The following is a 6,479-nucleotide window of genomic DNA, read 5'->3' on the forward strand; positions in this document are numbered from 1 at the left end:
TTTTTTTCTTTGAGATGGAGTCTTGCTCTTGTTGCCCAGGCTGGAGTGCAGTGTGGCACAATCTCAGCTCACCACAACCTCTGCCTCCCAGGTTCAAGCGGTTCTCATGCTTCAGCCTCCGGAGTAGCTGGGACTGCAGGCACACACCGCCACGCCCTGATAATTTTTGTATTTTTAGTAGAGACGGGGTTTCACTGTGTTGGCCAGGCTGGTCTCGAACTCCTGACCTTGTGATCCGCCTGCCTTGCCCTCCCAAAGTGCTGGGATCACAGGCATGAGCCACCACGCCTGGCCCATAACTTTTTTCTGAATCACTGGATAGTTGGTTATCATGGCTTCTTATCCTTAAATATTTAATACTTCACTGTGTATTTCCTAAAAATAAGTATATTCTCTTATGTAACTGTAGTACAGTTATCAGTACATTTAACACTGATAACAATAGTTTATTGCTCATATTCCTATTTGTCATTTGACCCAATAATATCCTTTATTATATGTTTCCTCTGGTTGGGGTCAGGTCAGGCATACAACTGTCATCACTCTTTCATCTCCTTCAATCTGAAACTTTTCCCCAGCCTTGCTTTGTCCCTGATGACATTGACATTTTTGAAGAATACAGTCCTCCCCTTTCTGATTCCTCTTTTGGGGTTTGCCTGAGGTTTCCACCTGCTTAGTTGTGATAGTTAATTGAGGTTATGGATTTTCAGCTGGAAACTGCACAGGCAATTGGGTCCTTCTCAGGATATTACTCTGGAGATGGACTACCTGCATCTGGCCCTCATGGGTGATGTTCATTTTGATTACTGGGGCCAGGTGTCCGATTTTTCTACTGTTAATGTTTTTGCATTTTTCCTCTTACTAATAATCTGGGAGACAACTTAAGATCATCTAAATATGTTGCACCTCACCACAGATTTCCCCAGATTTAGTATCCATTGATGATTCTTGCTGAACAGGTGTTTCCTACAATGGTTCTAAAATGATGATTCCAGCCATTATTTTACCCTCAGAGCCTGGTCCTTGTTAAGGGTGAGCCTGGGTCCTATCTTTGGCTCCTGACCTCCTGACACAAACAAAATGCAGCAGAATTCCAGGGCTTCCCTGAACACTGTTGGGAAGCCCTTAGGCCAGTGGACAGCTCCAAACCAGGCTGCCAAGGTCCAAATCTCACCCAAGGACCTTGGGTGTGTCTCAGTTTCAGGAGACCTCAGTTTCCTCACCCACAAAAGGGGATTACAGCCACACCCTCCCCCCACCCGCCATCCCCCATGTGGGAAAGCACGACTGTGCTCACCAAAGCCCAGCTCCCTTCCTCCTCCTCTGTGAGAACCATGGACAGACCCCGGGGCCAACACAACAGGAAACACCTGAACCAGGGCCTATCAATTGTGGCAATGACCCTCATGTCGCTCCTGAATTCCCCTGCCACTGCCCTGGCGTGTGACAGCTATACCGAGTGAGTGGCCCGCAGAAGCTGAGGGACCTCAGGTGAATCACTCCATCTTCCCAGGCCCCTTCATCATAGAGGAGTCTTTTTTATGGCAGAGTCCCCTCTGTAAGGCCACTTTGAAGAGAGTGGCTGCTGGGATGGTGTTGGCCAGCCATGGGGAAGGATGTGGTAAGAAGCACCTTTCTGGCCAGGCGCGGTGGCTCACGCCTGTAATCCCAGCACTCTGGGAGGCCAAGGTGGGCAGAGCACAAGGTCAAGAGATCGAGACCATCCTGGCCAACACGGTGAAACCCCATCTCTACTAAAAATACAAAAATTAGCTGGGCATGGTGGCATGTGCCTGTAGTCCCAGCTACTGGGGAGGCTGAGGTAGGAGAATCGCTTGAAATCAGAAGGCGGAGGTTGCAGTGAGCCGAGATTACGCCACTGCACTCCAGCCTGGTGACAGAGCAAGACTCCATCTCAAGAAAAAAAAAAAGAAGAAGTGCGTTTCCCTCTGGCCTTGGGGCTGGAGGCCTGTGCAAAGAAGGGTAGCCCTCCTTTTGAACACAGGCTGCCATATCTCAGTGACTTGAAGTCCTGTGGGTTGTTACAGTGCAGGATTTTTTTTTTTTTTTTTTGAGATGGAGTCTGGCTCTGTCGCCCAGGCTGGAGTGCAGTGGTGCTATCTTGGCCCACTGCAACCTCCGCCTCCTGGGTTCATGCCATTCTCCTGCCTCAGCCTCCCAAGTAGCTGGGACTATAGGCGCCTGCCACCACACCCAGCTAATATATATATATATAATTTTTTTTTTTAGTAGAGATGGAGTTTCACCATGTTAGCCAGGATGGTCTCGATTTCCTGTCCTCATGATCCGCCCGCCTCAGCCTCCCAAAGTGCTGGGATTACAGGCGTGAGCCACTGCACCTGGCCTTTTTTTTTTGAGACTGAGTCTCTGTCGCCCAGGCTGGAGTGCAGTGGTGTGATCTTGGCTCACTGCAACCTCCGCCTCCTGGGTTCAAGCGATTCTTCCGCCTCAGCCTCCCGAGTAGCTGGGATTACAGTTGCCTGCCATCACACCTGGCTTATTTTTGTATTTTTTGTAGAGACGGAGTTTCACTATGTTGGCCAGGTAGGTCTCGAACTACTGATCTCAGGTGATCCACCCACACTGGCATCCCAAAGTGCTGGGATTATAGGCGTGAGCCATGGAGCCCGGCTAGGATATGTACATATTTTTTAATTAAGACGGAGTCTCGGTCTGTCATCCAGGCTGGAGTGCAGTGGCGTGATCTCAGCTCATGGCAACCTCCGCCTCCTGGGTTCAAGCAATTCTCCTGCCTCAGCCTCCTGAGAGCTGGGACCACAGGCGTGCGCTACCACGCCTGGCTAATTTTTGTATTTTTGGTAGAGATGGAGTTTCACCATGTTGGCCAGGCTGGTCTCGAACTTCTGACCATGAGTGATATGCCCGCCTTGGCCTACCAAAGTGCTTGGGATTACATGCGTGAGCCACCGTGTCCAGGCCAGTAGAGGGTTTCACAAATCACAAGGTGGCTATCATCAGACAGGACCCAGGACAGGGGGAGGGGCAACTAGATTGCCCCTTCCTCTACCCCTGCCTAGGCCCTGGCGGCATCCTGTCTCGGGAGTCACTGTGTTTTGTTCCCTTCTCCATGTCTTGTCTTCCTGCCTCCCCACCCCTACCCTCATGTCCCAGACAAAAGGGCTGTCAGAAAAGACAAACTCACTCCACAGAGGTTTCTGTGACCAAGGAGGCTCTGTGATGGAACATGGATGGTGGAGAGGTGATGATGGAAATTCCTCCCTGTTGACATAATTTAACAAAATTCTTAGAGGAAACAGCAGGATGTAAGTAGAGAAAACATGACTTCAGGTTTGGAGGCAGACACACCTGGATTCAAACCCAAGGGGTAGCCAGGTGCAGTGGCTCACACCTATAATCCCAGCACTTTGGGAGGCTGAGGTGGGTGGATCACCTGAGGTCAGGAGTTTGAGACCAGCCTGGCCAACATGGCAAAACTCCGTCTCTACTAAAAATACAAAATTAGCCAGGCGTGGTGGCAGGCACCTGTAGTCCCAGCTACTCAGGAGGCAACAGAGCGAGACTCTGTCTCAAAAAAAAAAAAAAAAAAAAGAAAAGAAAATGCTTAATAAACTCCAGCAGACTGGCCTCGCAGAGCACCTACTGTTTGCCAGGCCTGTTAACCTCTCACAGTCACCACAGTGGCCTCACAAGGAAGATGTAATTTCACTCCATTTTACAGGTTAAGAAACTGAGGCTTAAGCAACTTAGGTAGGGGATCAAAGTTAGTGTCAGGACCTGGGATTTGACCTCCTGGGGTTTTGGCCTGGGGCCACAACTGACTGCTTTCTGCTATTTGTCTGGAGGGTCTGTGATTTCAGATGGAGGCTCACCCCAGAGTCTTTGGGGCACCCCCACCTTTCCTGGCACTGGGAGGATACCCCAAGGCCTGGCCAGGTTCTCCACCAGCTGGCTATGGCCCAAAGGAGAGGCTCCGGAGGACTTTCCCTTATAAGGACAACAGCTCAGCTGTGATGAAACTTCTCAGCCTCCTAGCTGGGGAGGCGGGAGAGGGGAAATGACGGTGGCTCCAAGGGTTACAGCTGAGTTTGAGCCTCCTCAGGAACTTGCCCACAAGCCTCCACTCTCTGTTGTCATAATTTTATGGGAGGAGGGGCCAGGCAGGGTTTGGGACCAGAGGGGGTGGCCCACAGAAGGGAAGATGCCTACACTGAGGCCTAGGGAGGAGATAGGACCCTTCAACATCCAGCAGGAAGCTTGCAGATCTGGACTCCAAGCCATAGGCCTATCTGGCTTCAAACTCACACTCACCCTGGGGAAGATTATCAGAGGGTCCAGAAGGCTATTAGGCCAGCCATCCCTTTCTCTCTTTTGTTTTTTGTTTTTGAGATGGAGTCTCGCTCTGTCACCCAGGCTGGAGTGCAGTGGCACAATCTCGGCTCACTGCAAGCTCCGCCTCCCGGGTTCATGCCATTCTTCTGCCTCAGCCTCCCGAGTAGCTGGGACTACGGGCGCCCGCCCCAGGATGGTCTAGATCTCCTGACCTTGTGATCTGCCCGCCTTGGTCTCCCAAAGTGCTGGGATTACAGGTGTGAGCCACCACGCCTGGCCTCCCTTTTTATTTATTTATTTATTTATTTGAGACCCGGTCTTGCTCTGTGGCCCAGGCTGGAGCCAGGCTGGAGTGCAGTGGCACGATCTTGGCTCACTGCAACCTCCTCCTCCTGGGTTCAAGCAATTCTCCTGCCTCAGCCTCTGGAGTAGCTGGGACTACAGGCACCCACCACCACGCCCAGTTAATTTTGTATTTTTAGTAGAGACGGGGTTTCACCGTGTTGGCCACATTGGTTTCGAATTCCGGACCTCAGGTGATCCACCTGCCTTGGCCTCCCAAAGTGCTGGGATTATAGGCGTGAGTCACCGTGCCTGGCCCCTTTCTCCCTTTGGACCTCTAAAGTGGAGTCCTAAAGAGCAGGGTGTGTGGGGCTGGTCTGCTTTCGGCCTTCCTCCCCATGAAGCCTGTGTCCCTAGGGGACTGCCCTCCCCAACACAATTCATCAGCCCACCGTCCAGTCTGAGAAACTATTCCATCCATGGAATCACAGGATATTGGGGCTGATAAGGATCTTTGAGACGTCTAGTCTCACCTGCTGGTTTTAGAGAGGAGGAAATAACAGCTCAGAGGGGCCAGGGGAGGTGGTGGCTCATATGTGTAATTCCAGCATTTTGGGAGGCTGAGGTGGGCAGATGTCTTGAGGCCAATCTTCAAGGCTTGAGACCAGCCTGAGCAACATGGCAAAATCCTGTCTCTACAAAAAAAAATTAGCAGGGCATGGTGGTGCAGGCTGAAGTGGGAGGATCGCTTAAACCTGGGAGGCGGAGGTTGCAGTCAGCTGGGATCGTGCCACTGCCATCTCAAAAAAAAAAAAAAAAAAAAAAGCTCAGAGGGGACCTGGTATTGCCCATTTGTTTTGTTAAAATGTGTGTGTGTGTGTGTGTGTGTGTGTGTGTGTGTGTGTGGCTTTCTCTTGGTTTCCCATTAAAACTTCCTTTTTAAGAAATCCCAAGTTAACTGAATAACAGGATAAAGAGCTTTTTCTACACCCAGATCTGGTTAGTTCTGGGGGTCAGTGTTTCCCTGAAGACCATGTCTGGAGTTGTCAGCAGGGGAGGCAAGATCCCAAGGGAGAGATGGGTGTGGCAGATGGAGAATCTGTCTCTGACACTGCTGTGCATAAGCTGTGGCACCTGGAGTGGCTGCTCAGCCTCTTGGAATTGTAGTCTCATCTCTTAGGGGAGACAATCACTCCTGGCAAGGCGATTTTGAGGATGAAATAAGATAATTTAGATGAAGCATTTGCTCAGGGCCCACGACATAGCAAGGACTTAGTAAATGGATAATCATATTGTGTATTGGGCACCTACTCCATGCCAACATTACGTTAGGTGCTGTGGATTCCAAGTACAATAAAATGGGATCTTTCCACAGGTTGCTCACTGCCAGTCAGGGAGACAGGCACTCCAACTCATAAATGCAATGGGACAAGCTCTGTGTTAGACCCACAGGCAAATTCTGTGGCAGCAGAGAGCAGACATCAATGGGCTGTGTTTGCTGAGGGAATCAGTCGAAACCTGAGGAGGAGGTTTTTTTGCCTGGGCCTCAAAGGAGGAGTTAGAGTTTACAGAACAGAGGTGGCAGGGAAGGACATTGGAGACAGGGAACAGAGTCACAGTGGGTTTCCGGGTTACTGGAGCCGTGGTCAGCTCTTTGCGTAGTCTCCTATTGGCTATGAGTAAGAGGTGGGGGACTGGGAGATGAGATGGGAGAGGGGAGGGGGGATGCTGGTCACCCAGAAAGTTTGGACTTTGCCCTAGAGACCAAGGGAGTCTGGGGAGGGGGTCGTTTCAGGAGGTGGGGGGCGGCAGGTGGGGGTGTGGGGTGGAGACTGGAGGCAGGGAGGGTAGTTAGGAGGTAGTGA

Source organism: Gorilla gorilla, chromosome 16 (assembly GCF_029281585.2).
Source record: "Gorilla gorilla gorilla isolate KB3781 chromosome 16, NHGRI_mGorGor1-v2.1_pri, whole genome shotgun sequence".
Lineage (NCBI taxonomy): Eukaryota > Metazoa > Chordata > Mammalia > Primates > Hominidae > Gorilla > Gorilla gorilla.